Source organism: Dromiciops gliroides, chromosome 3 (genome assembly GCF_019393635.1).
Source record: "Dromiciops gliroides isolate mDroGli1 chromosome 3, mDroGli1.pri, whole genome shotgun sequence".
Taxonomy (NCBI): Eukaryota; Metazoa; Chordata; class Mammalia; order Microbiotheria; family Microbiotheriidae; genus Dromiciops; species Dromiciops gliroides.
In genome coordinates, this window is record NC_057863.1 from 543,633,235 (window position 1) to 543,658,342 (window position 25,108).

The window sequence follows — 25,108 nt, forward strand, 5'->3', positions numbered from 1 at the left end:
GCAGTCTGACATGCGCAGCAGGCGGACTGTACCCGGCAGGCAGTCTGACATGCGCAGCAGGCGGACTGTTCATCTCCTCCCCAAAAGGGTGGTCCTTGAAAAACTGGCGTCTTTCAGTTATCCTAACCGACTGTTAAAAACTTTCATATTTTACCACAGAGACAAGGATCAAATGACCCTGTGGGAGTCTTGTTCCTGTCTATTCCTCAGCCCAGGAGCCTTTTGTTTTTAGAACACTAGAGCTAGGGGAAACCCTTCTACTCTGAGCCCCTATTCTGAGTCTTTGCAGTTAACAACAGTACCAACTATTCTCATCGCTTTAGTGCTTTAAGGTTTTTGAAGCACCTTCCTCACAACAATCCTGTGAAGTGGGTAGTGAAAGAATGATTATGCTCATTTTACAGATGGGCAAACTGAGGAAGTGCTTGTGGACATGTCAGTGCCAGAACTCAAACCCAGTTCCTCCCCTCTCTCCAAGACAGTGATTTCCAGAGGCTATGACTCTACACTTCAGCACAGTAACAAGAGTCTTTCAAAAGCTCTTTGATCAGACTTTCAAGCATTCGTTTGGTTTTTTTATGAGTTTTCAGACATGAATATTTTGATACACACACAAAAGGGATGGTGTATGAAACTGTGAACTTCTGTTATAGTTTGATTTTTTAAAAGAAAAATGCATTTGAAATTTAACATGCTAGTAACCAAAGTACCCTGTTTCTCTGGGTACCTTCTGAGCTTCCTTCTACTCCCTGCCAGGAGTTTTTTAATGTTTCATTGAAGGTCTTTTCTCAATTCTCCCTCCCTCCCTCCCTTCTTTCCTTCCTTCCTTCCTTCCACCACTCACTACTCCGTTTTCAGATAAAAGGCCTCCCTTGTAACAACCTGAGCAAAAGCTCTTGAGCATCTTTGTGTCCCATCCTCTCTACTCACATAGCCATCACAGAACTTCATCTCCTCTTGCTTAGACCCCTATAATAGCCTCCTAATGGAACACAGGGCCAGGGGTGCGGGGGACAGAGGGTGCACAACGGATAAAATTCTGGGTCTGAAGTCAGGAAGACTCATCTTGCTGAGTTCAAATCTGGCCTCAGACTTTTACTAGCTGTGTGACCCTGGGCAAATCATTTAACCCTGTTTGCCTCAGTTTCCTCATCTGTCAAATGAACAGATGAAGGAAATGGCAAACCACTCCAGTATCTCTGCTGAGAAAACCCCAAAAAGGGTCACAAAGAATAAGATACGACTGAAAACAACCAAACAACAAGATGGATTCTCTCCCATCTCTGACATTTTGTCTCTGCATTCTAACATTCAACGCCCTAAGGTGTTTCCTGACTGTGAAATTCTATGTTCTAAGGTCTCTTCTGGCTCTCACTGTTGATATTCTAGAGTAGAACCATTCTAACTAAGGTAGAACTGTCCAGTTCTGCCATCCCATGTTTCCTGTCTGAGGTCCCTCCCAACTCTTAAAGTCCATGCTTCTGTCCCACTCCCAGTGAGCCCTGAGAGTCACCTCCCTTGCCCTGGGTCTGGGCCGTGCTTTATCATTACAAATAGCAGCTCCCATTTCCCCAGTACCTCCAGGTTTATTTACACAGCATTTTTCTTACAACAATCCCTGTGAGATCAGTAATTTTAGAGGGGTGATTTTCCCTGGCTTAAAGATGAGGAAACTTCAGAGACAGAAGTAACTTCACACCCTCAGTGTCAGAGCCAAGATTTGAACCCAGCTTTCTCCAACCCCAAGTCCAGCACTTTCTACATGACCCCCTCACTACCCATCAATCCATTTTCTCATTTGAACCACACAACAGCCACGAGGATTATTATCCACATTTTATAGAGGGGAAAACTGAAGCTTAGAGAGGTTTGGGGACTTGTCATGCCTTGGATGACAGAGCCAGGAGTAAGACTCAGAGCCAGCAGGATGGAAGTGCAGAGACCAAGAGTAGAAGTCAGAGGATCTGAGTTCAAATCCTACCTTGGCCACTAACTGCCTATGTGACTGACCCTGGGAAAATCGTTCTAGTTGTCAGTTTTCTCGATGCTTCAATGAAGAGGTCAGCCTAGATAACCTCTGTGGTCCCTTACAACTCTAAATGAATCCTCTGCTCCAAGCCCCGGCCCAGGACAGTCTCCACCAAATTTGTCCATGGAGGAAAGTCAACAAACCACGAGATCTGAGGCTGAGGAGCATTCTGGCAAGTCATTTAGCTCAAACCCTGCTTCCAGATGACTGCCCTTAGCAGGCAACTGGTGGCACAATGGATGGAGCACTAGGCCTGGAGTCAGAAGGACCTGAGTTCAAATCTCACCTCAGACACTTCCTTAGCTGTGTAACCCTGGGCAGGTCATTTAACCTCTATTTTCCTTAATTTCCTCAGCTGTAAAGTAGGGATAATAATAGTATCTGCCTTGCAGGGTCATCAAATGAGATAATATTTGCTTAAAAGTGTCTGCCACGGGACAGCTAGGTGGCACAGTGGATAGAGCACCAGCCCTGGATTCAGGAGGACTTGAGTTCAAATTTGACCTCAGACACTTAACACTAACTAGCTGTGTGACCCTGGGCAAGTCACTTAACTCTCATTGCCCTGTGCAAAAAAAAAAAAAGAAAAAGAAAAAGAAAAGAAAAAAGAAAAGTGCCTGCCACATAGTAGGCACTATGTAGAGATTTATTCCCTTCCCTCCCCCTTTTGCCCATCTCTGTGAGTCTGTCCCAGCCCTCATTGCTCCCTTCCAACTTTAAATGACTTTTCCTGGGCTTCCCCCTCTAGAATAGCTATAATTTTGAAGGGTACTTGGGGAATGGGTCTTCTTTGCTATCCTGGCCTGCCCCTTCTTGGAAGCAATGGCTCTTTGGGATATCAAACTACAACTCCCTGCTGGGAGATGTCCCTGTGGGGTTCAACAAACATGGATCACTTATTAACCCAAGCATGGACCCTGACCTTCTGCAGTGAGCTTCCTGTCATCTCTTCTCAACCCCACCTCCCCCTCCCTCTCTCCTTCCCTCTCTCTCTCCCTCCCTTCTCTCTCTCTCTCTCTCTCTCTCTCTCTCTCTCTCTCTCTCACACACACACACACACACACACACACACACACACACACACACACACACACACACACCTCTCTAGCACAGACTTAAAAGGAAACATTCCTGTATTTAGGTAAACTTGGCTGATGGAGGTGGGGAGGGGTCTTTGTATTTGAGTACAGGAACTCTACAAACAGCCCTGCTGGGACACTTGAATAGCAGAGTCTCAGATGCAGGATCTAGGTTCAAATCCCATATCAGATGCTTACTGCCCATGTGACCTTGGATGGGTCATAACCTCCCTGGGTTTCAGTTCCTCAACCATAAAGATGAGGGGGTTGGACTGGCCGGCCTCCGAGGTCCCCTCTGCTTCTAGAGCTGGGAGTTCATGAAATGTCAAAACCGGAAGGGCCATCGCAGAGGGCATCTTCTCCCCCTCTATCAGTCCACATCAACAAGTGTTTATTAGGCACATCCGCTATGCCAGGACCTGGGCCGGGTGTCTGCTTGTGGATTCAAAGGTAGAAATGAGCTAGTGCCTCCCTTGAAGCAGCATACATCCTAGGGAGGAGTGGGACAACACTCACCATGTTCACAGATAAGTAAATACAAAACATTTGGGGTTTGTTGGTTTGGGTTTTGGGTTTTGGGTTTTCTCCTCAGATCCCATTGGTGCACCTAGTCACTAACCCCCCCTCTACCAGCCATTCCTCTGCTCAGGTACACAAGCAGGAGGTGAATGATTTGCCCAGGGTCCTGGGGTCTGTCTGGGTCATAGGTAAGATGTGGTGACTCTAGGTTGGCCAGCTTCCTATCCACTGCTGCACACTTCCTCTAGAAATAGAAATTGCGCACAAAGTTATTTCAAGGGATGAAGAATCGAAGACTCTAAAAACTGGGCATGGCCAGGAAAAGTCTCATGTAGAAAGAGCTGGTGGGGCAGCTAGGTGGCGCAGTGGATAAAGCACTGGCCTTGGATTCAGGAGGACCTGAGTTCAAATCCAGCCTCAGACACTTGACAGTTACTAGCTGTGTGACCCTGGGCAAGTCACTTAATCCTCATTGCCCTCCAGAAAAAAAAAAAAGGGAAAAAAAAAAAAAGAAAGAGCTGGTGCTTTAATTCTGCAGACAAAGAACTGGATTGGGAGTTAGAGGCCCCGAGTCTGAATGCTGGCTCTGCCATCCACTATTGGGGTGACTCTGGGCAGTTCATGCCTCTCTCTGGGCCTCAGTTTCCTTCCTTGTCCATAAAATGAGTGGGCAGCACTACGTGGCCTACGAGACCCATTCTAAGAGTCAACCTAAAAGCCTACGGTCCTAGAAGGACCCAAAGGGATCTGAGCCAGACGATCCCTCAAAAGAAGATAGCATTCCAGGCTGGGAAGGGGAGGGACAGGGAAGAGAGGCAGTTGGATGGAATATCCAGCAGTGGCACAGCAGATAGTCCTGGTTGGTTAAAGCACAGTGTGTTAGGGGAGTGATGGGACATTGGTCCTAAAATGGTGAAGAATTTTAGAAGCCAAACAAGGAGTTTGTATTTCATCCTGGAGATAAGGGGGAGCCACTAGAGTTTCTTGAGAAGGAGGGTTACACAGTCAGACCTGTTTTCAGAATATCATTCTGGCACCTGTGGGGAAGATGGATTGGAGCAGGAAGAAACTATTGGCAGGAAGACAAGAATCTTGGAATAGTTTAGGTTTAAGGAAAGCTGCGGTACATTGAGGGCTGCACCTGAAGTCAGGAAGACTCATCAACTTCCTGAGTTCAAATCTGGCCTCAGATACTTATTAGCTGTATGACCCTGGGCAAGTCACTTAACTTTGTGTGCCTCAGTTTCCCCACCTATCAAATGACCTGGAGAAGGATATGGCAAATCAGTCCAGCATCTTTGCCAAGAAAACCCTAAATGGGGTCACAAAGAGTTGGGCAGACTGAAAATGACTGAACAACACAACAACAAGGCTAGGAATTAGGTTGGCCATGTTATTAGAAGGAGAAGGGGCCAGAAGTTCCTATCCGAACAGGAATTTCCTGTACACCTTCTCTAAGTAATGCTAGTCACCCAGCTAAGACCTCCACTGATGGTGAACTCATTACCTCCTGATATAGCCCTACCTTTGTGTGCCCAATGCTGACCCCTGGGATCTCCCAGAACCATTCTCTTCTGCATGACAATCATATAAATACTTTGCTCTAGTTACCATTTTCCCCAAGTATTTTCTTCTCCAGGAGAAGCATACACACTTCCTTCAAATATGATTTTCCTATCAAATGGCTTCTGGGCTCCTCGCCATTCCAATCATGCTTCTCTGGCTAATCTCTATTTTGTCCATATCCTTCCTCAAATGTGGTGCCCAGAGGTAAACACAGGACTTCAGTTGTTATCTGACCAGGGCAGAAAGCAATGGGTCTATTATCTCCCTTGAGTTGGATAATATGACACATGTAGCATCACCTAAAATCAAATTAGCTCTCTTAGCCATCAGGTTATACTGTTGACTTATAGGTAGCTTGCAATTCACTCAAACCCCCAGATCATCTTCCCTTGAGCCTGTTATGTGGTCAAGCAGCATCACTCCCATACTACCATACTACACATATGAATTTGTTAGTTTCTTTCTTTCTTTCATTTTTTTTTTTGCAGGGCAATGAGAGTTAAGTGACTTGCCCAAGGTCACACAGCTAGTAAGTGTCTGAGGTGAGATGAGGCAGTCAGGAAGCAGTAGGTGAACAAGGTGAGACTGAAGATAAGTGAGAGATTGATGCAAGGAGCATCTGCTGAAGAAGGCAGGATAAAATGGTATCACTTGTGCAGGTGGATGAGTTTGCTTTGGCAAGGAGAAAGGCTACCTCTTCATGTGAGACTGAGTAAAGGCCTTAGAATAGGGAACTGAAAGGAACCTTAGAACTGGAAGAGACCTTAAGGCCTAGAATATTAGAACTCAGAGACCTTAGAATATAGAATGTTGGGGTCAGAAGGGACCTTATAACATGGAATAAAGGTCATCAGTCAATTAGTTACTCAATTTGCAAGCACCAATTAAGCTGTCAGAGTTGGAGAGGACCTCAGTGCAAAGAACGTAGACCATCAGGCCCATAAGAGACCACTGACTAAACTAACTACCCTGCCTTTTTTTGTCTGAAGCCCTGTTGGAGAGACCCCCTCAAATTGGAAGCTCCCTCTACCAGTGCAAATGGGGATCTGCTCTGCAGCTTGGAGCCTTGGAGAGTAGTCCAAGGGACCATTGAGGATGTGTGTGACCTTCCCAGCAATTCACACAGTCAGTATGTCTGAGGTGGAATTTGAACCGAGGTCAATGAGGGTTAAGTGACTTGCCCAGGGTCACACAGCTAGTAAGTGTCAAGTGTCTGAGGCCTTATTATAACTCAGGTCCCTGTGGATCCAGGGCCAGTGCTTTATCCATTTCACCACCTAGCTGCCCCCTAAGTCCAGCTTTTTATCAGCTATGCCAGACTGCTTCTCATTTCATTTTATAGAGGAGGTTTTGTTTATTTTTTTATTTTTTTAATAGAGGAGATTATTGAAGCCCATAGAAGGAAAGGTCACACTGTCTTAGGTCTCAAGGTCACACAGTAAATTAGGGTCATGACCACATCTGGACCCACATGCCCCACCTCTCGTCCCAAGCAGCTTCCTATTCCACATTTCTGCCCTACCTACTCCATAGGGCCTAAGTGAATATAGAGTTATGCAGAGAGATGAAAGTTTTGGACTCACTATTCATGTGTGGTAGGGAAGGGGGCGGGGTACCTGCCCTGGTGGGAATGTCCCTGTGTTTGCATGGTCTGTCTCACTCAGCCTCTGGTCAGTTAACAGACAGGACTCTGGCCTGGTGACCATGACTGATTGGTCCCTTTCCAGCTTTTTCTCAGGGACAGCATGGTCTGAGGTCAATGGTTACAGCAGCCTAGAGGACACTGGAACCTTAGACGAACCCAGAAGGATAAAGGGACCCGGGAAAGAGGATTGTGGGCAGACTCAGCTTCTTGAACTCAGAAGGGGAAGGCCCTCTGGGAAGTCTCTGTGAGCTCATGTGCCAGCAGGTAACTCTGGGCTGAGGGGAGGGGGATCAGAGGATAGTCAAAGCAGGACCCTTATCTCCACTGGGGCCTGAAGAGAAGCAAAGAGGACAGCTTGTGTGCTCTCGCCATTACAACAATAAGACGTTGGCATTTAAAGCTCTCAGCAACCTGTCCCTAGATTACTTTTTCCAGAATTATTTCCTATTGTTCTCTTTTGCATGCTTCTCCACTCTAATTAAACTAGCCTGCCACCCGTTCCCAGTACCACCTCAGTCCATTTTCTGTCTCTGTTGTTGTTGCTGTTCAGTCGTGTCCTAATCTTTGTGATTCCATTTGGGGTTTTCTTAGCAGAGATACTGGTGTGGTTTGCCATTTCCTTCTCCAGCTCATTTGACAGATGAGGAACTGAAGCAAACAGTGAAGTGACTTGCCCAGGGTCATAGTGCCAGTAAGTGTCTGAGCCTGGATTTGAACTCAGGAAGAGGAGTCTTCCTGATTCCAAGCTCAGTGTTCTATCTGCTGCTCCAGCCTAGCCATGCCTTCTGTCTCTGTACCTTTACCCTTACCATTCCTGGGGGGTCTAAAATGCTCTCCCTCCTTGTCTCAAATTACTTTGGGTTTTTGTATCCCAACCCCCACTCTTCCCCAGGAGAATGTAAGCTCCCAGAGGCAGGGACTTTTAAAATTTTTGTTCTTTGTATCCCCAGGCATAGTACAGTGACTTGCACTGCAGAAGGATGGTTTCAGCCTGGCTTCTAAAAATAAAGGAAGGAAGGAGGATGGTTTGTTCATCTTTTCAGCCAGAAGAATTAGGAAGAGAGTTAGTCTGTGTTGAAGAAATAAGGAAAGAGGATGGTTTGTGCAGTAATGGATTTACAGTAGTTACCTTGGAAAAAAATAAGGAAGCAGGTATAGTTTCTACTACAGAAATAAACAAGAAAGGTTATTCATGATGTAGATATAAGGAAGGGTGGTGGTTTATGTTGAATAAATAAAGAAGTAGAATGGTTTGTGGTCAAGTCAACAAGCATATATTAAAGCACTTTGGCACAGTGCTAAATACTGGGAATACAAATGGAAGCAGAAATAAAGAATCTGCCCTCAAGGAGTTTATAGTCTAATGGGGGAAGATAACCCTTGTAAGGAAGAGGAAAAAGGTTGAGTTGGAGATAGTTGAAGGAAAAGGAAGAGATGAAAGTCCCTAGACAGAGGTCATTGAGAACAAGTCCAGGAGAGTCAGGAATGAAGACATTCCTCTACGTGGAGTGAGATTATGTTAAAGAAATAAGGAGGGGGTATTTTATGCTAAAGAAATTAATAAGGAAGGTTATTTTTTTTACAGAAATAAGCGAGATTGTTGAATGAAGAAGGGAAGGGGATGGCTTGTGTTACAGAAATAAGAAAGCAGATTGTGTTAAATAAATAAGGAAGGGAGACAGTTCCTCAGTGGTTCCCTTTGGAAAAATAAGAAAGGGGGATGGTCTGTGCTGGAAAGAGAAATAATGGAGGTTATTTGTGTTGTGGAAAAAAGAAAGAGGGATGATTTGTGTTGCAGAAATAAGGAACCAAAATTGAGTTGAATAAATAAGTAAGGGGAGTGGCTTGTATTTTAAAATAAGGAAGTGAGATTGTGTTAAAGAAACGAGGAAGAGGGATGGATTCCATTTTTAAATAAGGAAGCAAGATTTGTGTTGAAGAAATCAGGAAAGAGGGAAGGTTTCTCCATAGTTTTTTTGAGAAATAAATAGGTGGCATGATCTCTGTGGTGCTTCCATGAAAAAAGGAAGGAAGTGGGATGACTTATCTGTTTGTTCAAATGGAGGAATAACGAGCAGGGATGGTTTGTAGTACAGAAATAAGAAAGCGGAATGGTTTTCCGTTATCTCCTTTGGAGAAATGACTGTCAAGGTGCCATGGTAGGTCTGCTCAGGGTAGTGGGATCACTTATAGCTCTCCCTAAAGGAAGTGGAATGTCCTCCTGGCTTCCTCCCTCCTCCAGTTCAAGCAGAGATTCCCATTCCATGAATTTCCCAGAAATGCAGATCTCCCATGTCTGGTGCAAGTTGGCTTCAATGCAGAGATAAACAGAAATAGGGTAGATGTACGGACACATGAACAGAAATATTGATAAAACAGGGTCAGATATACATTGCATATATACATCTAGGGCATCTAGAAGATAGAGAGCCACAAAAGCCCCTCAGCTAAAGTAGGGTACATCCAGGAAGACTTCATGGAGAAAATGGCATTCTGGAAGGGTTTCAAATAATGGCAGAGAGATGTCCGGGGAGAAAACCCAGCTTCTCAGCCTCGTCTGCCTATTGCAAACTTCTGGTCGTCTATGGGTCCTCTGGGTCCTCTAAGGATCATCCAGGAAGATTTCCATGAAATCAGCTAACACATATTAGAAATCCAACAAACCTTTATTAAATACCCAATATGCGTAGGGCCCTTAGATGGACCCTGGGGACACAGGGATGAAAAATAGCATGGTGCCTGCTCCTGAGAACCTTGTGATCGAGGAGAGGCAGAATCATAGAGGGAGAGGTAGTGGTAAGCAGGCCATACTTGGAGTCTGGAGATCCAGGTTCAAATTCTAGTTCAGGTAGTTACTCAATGTGAGCCTGAGCAGGTCACTTTACTTTGCTAAAAACCTATTTCCTTCATTTTTCCAACAGAAAAGTGAATCCAGCTCCTGCTGAATTCACAAGGTTATAGAGAAACCACAGAACTTGAGAGACCCAGGTTGGCATCGATGCCATGCCCTGGACTGGCTGAGTTTTGACCAATCGCCCTTCTTTTCTGAGCCTCAGTTTCCCCATCTGTGAAATGGGTATGATACTGCTTCCCATTCTCTTCCCTCTCCCCCACTCCAGCCCTTAGGTAGTGTGTGATATAGTAGATGGATGGCCAGCTTTGGAGTCTTATAAGAGCCAAGTTCAAACCTTGCCTATGATAGGTATTAGTTGTGTGACCCTGGGTGTAGCCAACCCCTTGATCCCCCAGGCTTTAAACACAATGAGTTATAGATGAGTTGTTAAATTGTGTTGGTAGAGGAAGCTTCCACACTGAGACTTCCCAGTACCTCATGGGGTATTCCCCAAGTCTAGGGGGAAAAAATCTCTCTCTCATGAGGGTTGCCATGAGAAAGGTATTTTGTAAACTGTGAAAACAAAGTAAGTTGTAACAATGAGAGCTACTATTGTTAGGTGACAATGGATGAGAATGTGCTTTTTGAACTGTAAACTGTAAACTTAGAACTAACTGTAAAGCCCGCCCCCTCCCCTCCCCAGGATTTGCTGTTATTATAGCTTATGAGGGCATTAATATTAACCTGCAATCAGTGCTAGCGGTAAAGGAAGGATCATTTCCTTACAGACAGTAGATGATTAAGCGGCAAGATGTGGGGGGGCAGAGAAAAGATTATTATTAGCCAGGAGGTTTCCTCTCTTGCCCTCACACTCTGCCTGAAGGAAGCTGCAAATCAGGCGGAAGGGCTGTCGTCCCTGCAAGGTAGCTGGGGTTGAGGTGGGGGAGGGGGGGCCGGAAACGGTGTCCTGTCAGGTTCCAGGTCCAGGGAAGGTGGGGACTCTGGTGATGGTTGAAAAGGCCATAGGTGGTGGAGAGTTCTAGGTCAGCCTTGGCTTTGAATGAGATACCTGTGGCAGCTGGATGGTGTCATAGTGCCTGGAATCAGGAAGAGCTGAGTTCAAATCCAGACTCAGATGCTTCCTAGCTGTGTGACCTGGGCAAGCTACTTCACCTCTCTCTCCCTCTGTTCCTTCAACTGTAAAATGATAATAAGAGCACCTACCTTGCAGGCTAATTGTGAGACAATAGTTGTAAAATGCACTTAGCAAAATGTACATTATAGTCTCTCTCCATACATAGGTATATAGGTATATAGAGTATATAGGGTATATAGGTATATAGGGGTAATGTATAGGGTGTTCAGGAGGACTAGCACCTCCATTGTGAGGGCTTGCTGGGCCCTTTTCAGGGCTGCTCATGCACCTCTGGTGTCCACCTGTCACCCAGCTCTCACCAGTAGCTCCAGGAAGCTGTAGCATGCACAGTGGCCATATCTTGGCAAATGGGCTAAACCAGAGTGACCAATGGGCTTCAAACCTGTTGGTGAGTTAGGGGCATGTCCACCCCAAGCATGTGAAGACACCCCCCAGCAGAATGGGCGGATGGGAACAATTTGTTCCAATGGCCATGAAGGCAGCTAAATCAGCTTAGAGCTTGGTGAGACATTGAAGACACTGAGGTCATGCATTGCGTCCCAGGTCATCTGGACTTTTGTTCTGCCACTGGATTTGAATGACTCTGGAAGAGAGGGTGAGGCTGAAGACTTTGTGTAACTCTGCCTCACTTAAATCCAATTCACATATGAGTTAAGATGGCACCTTGTGATGTAATTGGCCATCTTTGAAAATGATGAACAACAACAATATGTATAGGAGTGTGTGTGTGTGTGTGTATAAATACATGTATCTATGTATGTGTATATGTATTACGTATGCGTATCTCTCATTATCTCTCTGCCTCTCTGTGTATATATGTGTGTGTTTTGCATATGTAGGTGTGTGAATATATGTGTGTGTTTATATGTATGTGTATATGTAGTACGTATGCGTATCTCTCATTATCTCTCTGCCTCTCTGTGCATATATGTGTGTGTTTTGCATATGTAGGTGTGTGAATATATGTGTGTGTTTATATGTATGTGTATATGTAGTACGTATGCGTATCTCTCATTATCTCTCTGCCTCTCTGTGTATATATGTGTGTGTTTATATGTATGTGTATATGTAGTACGTATGCATATCTCTCATTATCTCTCTGCCTCTCTGTGTATATATGTGTGTGTTTTGCATATGTATGTGTGTGAATATATGTGTGTGTTTATATGTATGTGTATATGTAGTACGTATGCATATCTCTCATTATCTCTCTGCCTCTCTGTGTATATATGTGTGTGTTTATATGTATGTGTATATGTAGTACGTATGCATATCTCTCATTATCTCTCTGCCTCTCTGTGTATATATGTGTGTGTTTTGCATATGTATGTGTGTGAATATATGTGTGTGTTTATATGTATGTGTATATGTATTACGTATGCGTATCTCTCATTATCTCTCTGCCTCTCTGTGTATATATGTGTGTGTTTTGCATATGTAGGTGTGTGAATATATGTGTGTGTTTATATGTATGTGTATATGTAGTACGTATGCGTATCTCTCATTATCTCTCTGCCTCTCTGTGTATATATGTGTGTGTTTATATGTATGTGTATATGTAGTACGTATGCATATCTCTCATTATCTCTCTGCCTCTCTGTGTATATATGTATGTGTGTGAATATATGTGTGTGTTTATATGTATGTGTATATGTAGTACGTATGCATATCTCTCATTATCTCTCTGCCTCTCTGTGTATATATGTGTGTGTTTATATGTATGTGTATATGTAGTACGTATGCGTATCTCTCATTATCTCTCTGCCTCTCTGTGTATATATGTGTGTGTTTATATGTATGTGTATATGTAGTACGTATGCGTATCTCTCATTATCTCTCTGCCTCTCTGTGTATATATGTGTGTGTTTATATGTATGTGTATATGTAGTACGTATGCGTATCTCTCATTATCTCTCTGCCTCTCTGTGTATATATGTGTGTGTTTATATGTATGTGTATATGTAGTACGTATGCGTATCTCTCATTATCTCTCTGCCTCTCTGTGTATATATGTGTGTGTTTTGCATATGTATGTGTGTGAATATATGTGTGTGTTTATATGTATGTGTATATGTAGTACGTATGCGTATCTCTCATTATCTCTCTGCCTCTCTGTGTATATATGTGTGTGTTTTGCATATGTAGGTGTGTGAATATATGTGTGTGTTTATATGTATGTGTATATGTAGTACGTATGCGTATCTCTCATTATCTCTCTGCCTCTCTGTGTATATATGTGTGTGTTTATATGTATGTGTATATGTAGTACGTATGCATATCTCTCATTATCTCTCTGCCTCTCTGTATATATGTGTGTGTTTTGCATATGTAGGTGTGTGAATATATGTGTGTGTTTATATGTATGTGTATATGTAGTATGTATGCATATCTCTCATTATCTCTCTGCCTCTCTGTGTATATATGTGTGTGTTTATATGTATGTGTATATGTAGTACATATGCGTATCTCTCATTATCTCTCTGCCTCTCTGTGTATATATGTGTATGTTTTGCATATGTATGTGTGTGAATATATGTGTGTGTTTATATGTATGTGTATATGTAGTACGTATGCATATCTCTCATTATCTCTCTGCCTCTCTGTGTATATATGTGTGTGTTTTGCATATGTAGGTGTGTGAATATATGTGTGTGTTTATATGCATGTGTGTATGGATACTTTTTCTCCTCCCCACCCCCCACCATGGAAGCTTTAGGCCAGAGGAGGAAACCGGAAAGTTCATTTGGTCCATCCCCTGCCTCATGAAGATGAATAAGGAAAGACAGGAAAAATAAGGAGAGGGAGAATCAAAGACAGAGACAGAGAGACTTTGTCAAGTGATTTGCTAAAAGCCAAACAACAGTGATGGGGAGTTCACTCCTCAATTCAATTTATTCCATTGTGGGGCAAGTTGTGTTTGTTGAGAAGCTGAATAAACTAGGAGAGAAATGGAAATCACAGAGACACGGAGAATAAGGGAGAATAGTAGTTCACAGTACCCATCATAACTGCAAGGGGACTAAGAAGAACCTGTTCTAGTCCGACTACCTCCTTGTGCAAAAGGAAAAATTAGGGCCCAGAGAGAGGGATGACCTGCCCAAAGACAGAGCACATGCACAGATGGGCTAGAACGCAGAACATATTTAGAGTCATATAATGTTAGAGCTTGAAGAGACTTTGAACTAGAGATGATATTCTCTCTTATTCTCTCTCCCTCTCTCTCCTAGTTTATTCATCTTCTTAACAAACAAAACCTGCCTCCTAGGGGAATTGATTGAATTGAGGAGTGAGCTCCCCATCACTGTTGGGGAAAAACAGTCGACAAAGTCAGTCTTTGTCTCTGTCTCTGTCTCTCTCTCTGTGTCTGTGTCTGTCTGTCTTTCTCATTCTCCCTCTCTCATTTTCCCCATCTCTCCTCATTCACTTTCCTATCTTCAGTGCTGCAAGGGGATCTAGAAAATAGAACATATGATGTCAGAATGGGAAGGGGAAGGGGACTCAGAGAGAACATAGAATGTCAAAGTTGAGACCTTGTAAGAGTAATAATAATATTTGTTTAAGAATCTATGATGTCCACACAGCTAGTCAGTTTCTGAAGCTGTATTTGAACTCAGAACTTTGTGATTGCAAGTCTAAACTTTTATCCTTTGTGTCAGCTAAATTGTAAATACGCAAATTTGGAAGATGGAGTTTCTTGTGGAAGGGACAGCAAGGAGGCCAGTGTCAGGTTATGTTATGTTAGGGGTGGAAGGAGATTTTAAATGGATATAAAAATAAATGCATACAATTTAAAAGAAATGGCCACTAAAGGATTGAGAGTATCTACGCTGATGAAATCATTGCTTTTTTTCTGTATTGAAGAGTTATTATTTTTAGAGCAGACACTATGGACATTGGGAAAGCATATGCTTAAAGTAAATTCAGCTCACTGACATTTTAATTACAATCTTTATTTCATATGATAATTTAAATCTAACCTTAGTAGCCTAAGGTAACCTTATGTCTAACTACTAAGCAATAAATAATTTAATTCTTTTTATCATCAAAAAAAAAAAAAGAATCTATGATGTCAGTGCTGTGGGTAATTCTGCCGGAGCTGCAGGTTCCTGCTCCCTACAGCTTAGTAGATAGCATCAGAGAGTTGTTGTGCCCAAAATATTCATTGCCCTTTGACCAACCCAGTGATGAAATTCTCTGACCTAACTAGGCTGTTTGTCAACCACCCCTATTCAGACCTCCATCACCTCTCTCCTGTCCTACTGCAATGGCCTTCTCACAGGCATTCCTGCTTCCACTCTCTCCCCATACTCCAATCCATCCTCCACTCAGCTGCCAAAGTGGTTTTTCTTAAGCATAGGTCTGATCATGTCACCCCTTTGCTAGGGGACCTGCAGTAGCTGCTCCCTATTACCTCCAGGATCACAAATAACTCCTCAGGGGGCAGTTAGGCAGCACAGTGGATAAAGCATCAGCCCTGGATTCAGGAGAACCTAAGTTCAAATCTGACCTCAGACACTTGACATTCACCAGTTGTGTCACTTAACCCTCATTGCTGCTTAATAATAATAATAATAATAATAGGGTCAGTTAGGTGGCGCAGTGGATAGAGCACTGGCCCTGAAGTCAGGAGGACTTGAGTTCAAATCTGCCCTCAGACACTTAATACTTACTAGCTGTGTGACCCTAGGTAAGTCACTTAACCCCACTTGCCAAAACAAAAACAAAAACAAAAAAATAATAATAACAACAATAATAACTCCTCTGCTCATCATTAAAAAAATTTTTTTAACCTGATTCCTTCCTATCTGGGACATCTAGGTTGTGGAGTGAATGGAGTGTCAGGCCTAGAGTCAGGAATATTCATCCTCCTAAGTTCAAATCCAGCCTCAGATACTTACTAGCTGTGTGACCCTGGGCAAGTCACTTAACCTCATTTTCCTCAGTTTCCTCATCTGTAAAATTTGGAGAAGGAAATGGCAAACCACCTCAATATCTTTACCAAGAAAACCCAAAATGTGGTCACGAAGCATCTGAAACAACTCAACAACAACAACAACAACAACAACCTATCTATCCATCCTTCTTACACTTTATTCCCCTGCACAAACTGGCTGCTCTGGCTTACTTGAAGTTCCTAGTCTTAGCATTGGCTGAACCATTTACCCAGAGTACCCTTCCCTCTCACTTCCACCGATTAGTTTACTTGGCTTCTGTAAAGATTTAGTTCAAATTCTCTCTTCTGCAGGAAGTCTTTCCCTGTTCTACTGCCTACCAATTCCTTCCCCCTTCAAAATTTTTTGTTTCATACACATATATACATATACATGTATATATATATACACACACATACATACACATATACACATGGACATAGACATACACACATCACAGTGTCAGGCAGATAGATAGAGGGATGGATGGATGGATGGATGGATAGGTAGATAGATGAATAGACAGACAGATAGATGGATGGATTAATGGATAGATAAATGATAGATAGGGACATAGGTATATATAGATATAGATATGGAGAGCTATAGAAATATGTATAGATATATTGACAGAGATATATCTTGTACGTGCCTGTTTATTTACCAGTTGTTACCTCCATTAGGATATATGTTTCTTTAAAGCAGACACTGTGAGTTTGGGGTTTTGTGGTGGTTGTGTTGGGGGTTTTATCTCCAGGACTTAGCACAGTGTCTGATACATATCACATGATTAATAAACGCTTGGTCAGCAATGGCCTGACTGGCTAACAGGTTGGATGATAGTTCACCTCCTGTCCTTAAAGCCTTTCCAGAATGGGGTAGCCTGTCAGAGTTTGCACTCAGCTGACATAGCCTTTGAGAGTCTGGGGTCACCAGATGAAAAGGCCTTAAAGGAGGATGTTAATGGATATAATAATAATAGGGTAAGGGAACAAGCATTCAGTAAAGACCTACTATGTGCCAGGCACTGTGCTAAGGCTTCACAATTATTGTCCCATTTGGTCCTCACAATAAGCCTGGAAGGTAGGTGCCATTGTTACCCCCATTTTATGGATAAGGAAACTGAGGCAAGCAGAGGTTAATAGCTCATATCCCTCTGTAGCTTTAAGGTTACAAAGTGCTTTCTTTACAGTGTCCCTATAGGAGAAGGTGGAGCAAGGATTATTATGCTCATTTTATAGATTAAGAAGCTGAGGTCCAGAGAAATTAAGTGGTATAGCTAACAAGGACCAGATGGATGGAAATCCAATTCTCTCCTGAGTCTAAGTCCATCAGCCTTTCCACTACAGAGTTGAAAAGGATCTTAGAGACAATCCAGCCCAAGCTTCTCTTGTTATAGAGGAGGAAGGAAACTGAGGCACAGAAAGGATAAGCTAGTAACTGTTAGAGCTCCAACCTAAACTCAGATCTTTTAATTCCATGTCTGCAGCTAAGTGGTACCATGGATAGAATGAGGATAGAGTCAGGAAGATCTGGGTTCAATTCTTTTTTTTTTAATTTTTTGGGGGGGTGGGAAATGAGGGTTAAATGACTTGCCTAAGGTCACACAGCTAGTAAGTGTTAAGTGTCTGAGGCTGGATTTGAACTCAGGTCCTCCTGAATCCAGGGCCAGTGCTTTATCCACTGCGCCATCTAGCTGCCCCCTCTTTTTTATTTTAATTTTTTTGGGTTCAATTCTTGTCTCAGACACTTAGTAGCCATGTGACCCATTGCTCAGCACAGTGTTTGGCACAAAGTCAATGCTAACTAAAGGACTGTTGACTTGACTTTGGGCAAGTCACTTAACCTCTCTCAGACTCAGTTTCTTCATTTGTAAAATGGGGGTTATAATAACAGCATCTACTTTACAGGATAGTTTGTCCAGTGGCTCCAATTTTAAAGCATTTTATAAATATCACATGATGAAGAAGGAGGAGGAGGAGGAAGAGGAGAAAAGGAAGATTGTTTTCCTTTCATCATTTAGTTATAGATCAGGGAGTCACTTGCACAGAGGGGATACTTGAAGCCATTTGAATGAAAGAGAAAATGAGGAAAGAGTGTGAAGAAAGAGGACACAATCAGAGCCCAGAGAGATGCACATTTAGAAGAAAGATTACCCCAAGACTAAGAAGGGGCTATCAGAAAGTAGGAAGATAGGGGCAGCTAGGTGGCTCAGTGGATAGAGCACCGGCCCTGGAGTCAGATGGACCTGAGTTCAAATCCAGTCTCAGACACTTAACACTTACTAGCTGTGTGACCCTACGCAAGTCACTTAACCCCAACTGCCTCCCCAAAAAAAGGAAAAAAAAGTAGGAGGAGAACTAGGAAAGGGCACTGTCATAGTAGCCAGAGGGAGGGAATGGTCAACTGTGTGAACTGCTGCAAAGATCAAGGAAAATGAGGAGAAAAGGTTATTGGATCAATCCTTGTAATTAGTCAATCTTCCCATTGAACTTTGATTCCAGGCAATTAGAAGATCTTTGGTGACTTTTGACACAGCAGTTTCAGTAGAGCGGTACAAATGGAAGCCAGATTAGAACATGTTGAATTGGTAGTGAAGAAATGGAGATAATGATGTAAACATTTCTTTCTGGAAGGTTGCAGTGAAAGGGAGGAGAAAGGAAGAAGGAATAAAACAAACATTTAATAAGCGCCTACTATATGCCAGCCCCTGTGCTAAGCACTTTACAAAAATCTTCTCATTTTATCCTCACAACAACTCTAGAAGGTAGGTGCTATAACTATCTCCATTTTACAGTTGAGGAAACTAAGGCAAACAGAGGTGACTTGCCCTGGGTTATGCAACTAGCAAGTGTCTGAGGCTACATTTGAACTCAGGTCTTCCTGACACAAGGCTCAGTGCTCTATCCACTGTACCACCTGCCTGTCCCAAGAGGTAGAATTCTATAGATCAAGATCAAAAAAGTTCAATAGAAGATATTTCTTAGGTGAGGGACATGAGTTATTTGTAAACATAAAGAAGCCAGTAGAAAGTTGGAAGATGAAAACAAAAATTCATCATTCATATCCTCCATCTGGCTGGTTAGTCCAAAGTACACACCCATCACAAATTCACTTCTCTTCTATCTTCCCATTATCTTCATCCAAATGTTCTTCACCAAAGCTCCCTTAATTTTTACCCAGATACTCCCTGACAGATACATGGTGCATTTCTGCTGTCTATTCTATAGTGGACTAGGGACTGAATTTGGAATCAGGAAGCCTGAAATAAAATTATAATTTTATGCTTACTGGCAAGTGACTTGCCCTCTCTAAGCCTCAGTTTCTTATGCCATAAAATGTGTATTATAATATTTCTAGTGCCTACCTCAAATGGTAGTTGTGAATAAAACACTTGGTAAACTCTAAATTTTTAATAAATGTTTATTAGTAGTAGTCATCTTCATTACTGTTAATAATTTCATTCTCATCATCTTTTCCCATGCAATTCATTACAGAAATATTCCAGGGACAAGTTGCTACCTTGATATTTATTCTTTTATTTTTAATGTTCTGTGCATCATTGCTGAGGTGAATAAAATAACTGCTTTTGGTAATTCAATGAGAATATTGAGATGTCAATTTATTTTCTGCAGACTCACTGAAAATATCTGAACTCCTGTAGCAGAGAAGATGATGCTAGTTAGCTATGTACTTCATCCTGTTCTCGTATGATTCTAATTTCATCAGCTAGGTCTCCACATTTAGAAAGCTTTTCATTCCACTTAGAGGTTATGAATATTTGAGATGGGACTATCTATGAGAAATGTTGTTCTTAAATTTTTATGAATCAGAGTTATGTCCAGGAAATTGTGGCCAATGTGGTTCTATGGTAATGTTCTGGTTCCAGTACAATTTATTGAATGAGTTATTCAGATTTTGTAGTCTGTATTTATAGACTATGGATTTGTCATCTGTTAGTTTGTTAAAGACAGCAAGCTTCTGATATGCAATCCTAGTCATCAGATCATGTCTAGTTTTTGGTAGGTACTAAAATTTTTTGTAGCCTGAAATGATGTATTGCACAGTCTTTACCATTTTCTTCCATAAGCTGAATTGGTCAATAAGTCCAGCTTTCTTAAGGATAACCTTTCTGTAATTTCTATTGGCAATGGCCTGTTCCTGAATTGCCATTTCTATAAACTTAAACAAGTGATTTATTTGTCCAATGCTTCTTTGTCAATATATTGTTGGTGATGTTTATGTGGATATTATCCATCAAGGGCCTTTTGATTCCATCATGGGATCCTTAGCTATTTCATAGTCTCCATGTAGAAGGAAACCACTTTTAGTTACACTTAATGAGTATCTGTTGCCAGCCTTTACTGTTACTCAATGGTGTGATGTCCGCTTTTAGACATATATATGTAATTACATATATATAATTTACAATCACATGTAAATTATGTATAAATTACATTTTACATGTAAAAACATTTTTAACATTATTTTTTTCAAATTTGAGCTCCAAATCCCCTCTCTCCCTCCCCCTCCTCCTTATTGAGAAGACGAGCAGTCTGACATGTGTTATGCATGTATGGTCATACAAAACACATTTTGTGTAAGTCGTGCTGTGAAAGAAAACACTTTTCTAAAGGTATTTCTATAATTTTATATTAAGTTTTCATATGCTCTGAAATGCCTATCAATCATCTTCTTCCTTTTGGACAAGAACATATTCATCTTTCCTTAGCCTCCTTAGATTAACAGAGCCTGGATCTTGTTAAAATAGTAAAATATATTGGGTTTTGTTAGGGTACTTTCCAAATTCATTACAGTTGCAGTGAAAGGGAGGAGAAAGGTTTTCAGTTCTGAAAGTAATATGCTTAGACTGGGACAGTATTGTGTAAGGATTAATTGCTTTAAATGTGTCCTTCCCACTGAGCTTTGATTCCAGGATACCAATTATTCTCTTGACATGTATGTCATGAATAAGCCATGAGTCCAGAACTAAGTGAAAGGCTTTGCAGTAATTTCCAAAGGCAGCATAAACATTACAGCTCGTTCAGGAGGCTTGTTCAGTAATTACTGGACTTGTAAGTCACTCTACGATCCTAGTAATAGGGCACTGTCAGACACACTGTTCTTGTTGCAGAGCAATGTAGAATTTTCTAGTAAGTATTTATCAATCTTTTCTCATGACACAAGCTGGGAATGCTTTGTAGAAATTATATAAACACAGAATTGGCTCATAATTCCAGCGGCCTTTAGTGTTCTGCTTTTTTGGTACTAGCTATAGGATACCTTCTGTTAAGAAGGGTGGGATCAGACTAGAGGAAGCTAATCAAATGATTTGCTAATAATTCATATAACATAGTGAAGCATTTGAGCCAATAATCAATGATCTTATCTGGCCCAGTCACCTTCCAGTTTTGCTTAGAAGCTACTGTTTGAGTTGTCTCCTCCCCACCCCCACCCTCAACCTAACTGTTCTGTTTCTGTTACATGAATGGTGCCCAAGAATTCTTGGCCAATGTCACTGTTTTGCATTTTCAACTTGCATGTTGGTTGTGCTAGATTTTTTCTATAGTCAATCAGAGATTTTCCATACCTCTCTTCTTTGTTAGGGAGTACAGGAGTGGTGGGGAAAGGTGGAGGGTAGTTCTCACACTCTTCAAATTTATTTGTTTCTCAGTTTTCTATAGTAGAGTGTTTGCTGTTGAATCGCTTCTTCTGTTCTCCACACTGCATGTATTATTGTCTTAACCTTTTCAGTTTTGCTTCTTACTGTGGATTAATGGAAGCACAGATTGGTGTAGTATAATCCTGACAGACTCAAATGGAAAAGATCCCTGTGAGCTATATATTGATTTAGAAAACCACAAATTAATAATATCTATGTTGTATTGTATTCTTTTTTTTTTTTTTAGTGAGGCAATTGGGGTTAAGTGACTTGCCTAGGGTCACACAGCTAGTAAGTGTTAAGTGTCTGAGGCCGGATTTGAACTCAGGTACTCCTGACTCCAGGGTCGGTGCTCTATCCACTGTGCCACCTAGCTGCTCCGTATTGTATTCTTATTAATGTTGTCAAACATTTTCTTATATATGTGTATGTGTGTGCATGTATATGTTGGCAGGACAATAAGGATTAAGTGACTTGCCCAGGGTCACATAGCTATTGTCAAATGTCTGAGGCCAGATTTGAATTCAGGTCCTCCTGAATCCAGAGCTGGTGCTCTATCCACTGTGCCACCTAGCTGCCCCTGTTTTTCCAATTATATTTAATGTGGTTCAGGAATAAGGTGCTCATCTGCAGCCCAAAGTCTGATATCTCTGGACTATAGTGGATAGAGAGTTGACCTCAAAATCAGGAAGACCCAGGTTCAAATCCTTCCTTGGACACATACTGGTTGTGTGACAACCAGTCGCTTAGCTCCTCATTGTCCCAAGCAATTCTCTAGTACTATATGTTCCAGAGAAGATGTGGCTGACATTGGTAGAGGGAGACTGCTCACCCAGGAGTTGCTTACACTGATGAAATAATAAATCCAGTCCTTATCCCTATTTAATGTTCTGTAGACCATTGATGAATGTTTTTTTGAGTTTTATGTTAGGATATAAAGTCATCATTTATAAGTCACTGAAAGCAACCTCAGTACAACTCTAATAGTAGGCAAGATGTTATTATTAATATTATTATCAATTTGTTTTGAATAATGTGTGACCTTCCATTTTAGTTCTGAGCTTCATCCTACTGGCTCTTGGTGATGCCTGGGACATTGTCCTTATCTTCCTCCATGAACATCACTACCCTACTTCATCACCACACTCCAAATATGAGTATCACTTCTGCTCCCTCTTTTCTATCATTGTCTGCTGGGAGTTATTAAACATCACTTAAGATTCTCCTTCCTTGTTTTTCTTCTGAAATCATTCTTCCCATTTTGTTCTCACTGCCATCCTAAGATACCCACCTCTGTCATTTGATCTGGGGCACCTAAGAGAGAGATGGTATAGAAGAAATTTCAAGGCACTAGGAGTCAGAACACCTGGGTTCAAGTCTCCAGTTCCACCACTTACTGACTGTTATCCCAGGCAAATTGATTGCCTTCTCTGATTCTCAGTTTTCCCATCCATAAAATGGGAAATCTCACTACCTCTCTCATAGAAAAACTGGGAGAAAATGCTTTAAAAAAAAACACAGTGTAATTCCTATAAAATGGGAGCTGTTGCTTTTAATTGAGATAAGATGGGGGCAGCTAGGTGGTGCAGTAGATAAAGCATCAGCCCTGGATTCAGGAGGACCTGTGTGACCCTGGGCAAGTCACTTAACCCTCATTGCCCCTCCCCCCAAAAAAAAGTTTTAAAAAAGAGATAAGATGCAAACATTTTGTAAACAAGTGGCCCCTCCCCACCTGAGGGATTCCTCTTATTATAGTTTACTAAGACAGTAATAATAGCATCCAACTTCTTTATTTTTAGGTTATACATTACAATCATGTTAAACTTATTTCCACATTAGTCATGCTGTAAGAGAAGGATCAGAACAAAAGGGGCGGGAGGGGGGGGGAAGCAAGTAGTATCCAATTTCTGCTAAGAGTGAAGAATCATTTCCCCACAGACAGTAAATGAGTAAGTGCCAAGATGTATAGGGCAGAGTAAAGATTATTATTAGCAAGAACATTTCCTCTCTTTCCCTCACACTCCTTGCCTGAAAGAGATTGCATCTTCTCCTTTTGCCTGAGGCCCTTGGGCGAAGGCGCTACCTTTCCTGGAAGGCAGCTCAGGGTATGTCTTCTCAGGCTTCTGGACATAGGTAAAAACCCTGATGAGTCTTGGGAAGAGGTTTCAGCTCAGGGTACCCAGTGTCTTTATGGGAAGCTCCAAGCCAGCTGTGGCTTTGAATCAGAGAATCATGGGAACTTTAGGCCAAAGTGGGGAACTGGAGAGGTCATCCAATCCAGTCTGCTGCATCCTGGCTAGATACTATGGAATATGAAAAGTAACAAGATAATAGGAGACATGTAGAGAAAATAAGGAGAATCACAGAGCATTAGAGGTCTTAGAGACCATCTTGCCCTACTCCCTCATTTTGCAAAGGGGTAAACTGATCCCCAGAAAGGGGAAAGGGCTTGCCCAAGGGAAGATTTGAACTCAAAGCCAGGTGTCCAAATTGGAGGGGACGGGGGTAGTGTCAGAAGCCCTGAGATACTGCCTGGAGGTCACTACTAGGGAGGCTTTTTGTGAAGAAATGCTATATGTTGCATGGGACTATTCTTTCCCAACCCCAGAAATGCTGCGACAGTAAGGACATAAAGATGGTATCCTCTGTTTTGGTGGGTCGTCATGGGGAAGAGGGATTTTTTCTTCTTCTTTTTGTTTTGTTTTGTCTTGTTTTTTTGTTTGTTTGTTTTGGTTTGTTTTGGTGAGGCAATTGGGGTTAAGTGACTTGCCCAGGGTCACACAGCTAGTAAGTATTGAGTGTCTGAGACTGGATTTGAACTCAGGTCCTCCTGACTCCAGGGCCAGTGCTCTATCCACTGTACCACCTAACTGACCCTGATTTTTTTTTTTCTGCTAGAAGAGCAGAACAAAGAAACAATGGGTAAAGAGGGAGATTAGAACTGCTGTAAGGTGAAGTGGACTGCCCAGGGACAAAGTGGGTTCCTTTCTTGTCACTGGAGATCTTGAGGCATCAGCTGAATAACCACTTGTCAGGGTACACAGAAATTTTGTCAGTGGTTTCTGAGATTTTCAAGAGCTCTTGGATTTTGTGAACCAACTTAAAAATGTGGGAGGCATGATGCCTGACCCCAAGTAGGCACTACATAGATGCCTGATGATTGACTGATAGAGGGAAGAAAATTCATTTGTGTATTAATCCCTATTGGTATCTAATATGTATAAGGCATTAGAGATACGAAAACTTAAACAAAACAGTCCCTTCCCCTCAGGAAGCTTACAATTCTACTGGGGGATATAACACATACACGAGAAAACAAACTCAAAAATATAGGCCAATAATAAAAAGTCATTTCAACAGGGAGAGAATGCTAGCAACTAAGAGGATCAGGGAGGACTTCCCGTAGGAGGTGGCACAAAACTTTGCCTTGAATAAAGTTAGATTGAGGTGAGGCTGAGATAAAGGGGATCATTTGTGCAAAAGCATGGAAGCAAGAGGGGAACATTCATAGATGGGAAACAGCTGGCAGGTCAGTTGGACTATCCTGGATACTCTGTAGGATACTATCCTGATCTCCTTACTGTAGTAGAAGTCTTGGGCTTGGGAAAGAACAGTCCCATGCAACAGAGAGTAGAAAGGGGAGTAAAATGAAGTAAGACTAGAGAGGTAAAATGGAACCAGGTTGTGG

At 42.0% G+C, this 25,108-nt stretch overlaps 1 protein-coding gene across 4 annotated transcripts in view; it reads left to right on the plus strand.

Annotated features, from left to right (window-relative positions):
• Nucleotides 1-3,495: 3,495 nt before the first annotated feature.
• P2RY6 (pyrimidinergic receptor P2Y6) overlaps nucleotides 3,496-25,108 on the plus strand; it is a 57,253-nt gene continuing 35,640 nt past the window's right edge. For 3 of the 4 annotated variants that reach the window (XM_043999169.1, XM_043999171.1, XM_043999172.1), the window contains exons 1-2: nucleotides 3,496-3,639; nucleotides 6,921-7,102. The gene's annotated coding sequence lies outside the window, so the exon portion shown is untranslated. Of the gene's footprint in view, nucleotides 3,640-6,920; nucleotides 7,103-9,834; nucleotides 9,915-25,108 lie in introns of those variants that run through there. The other variant, XM_043999170.1, reaches the window with a different exon arrangement.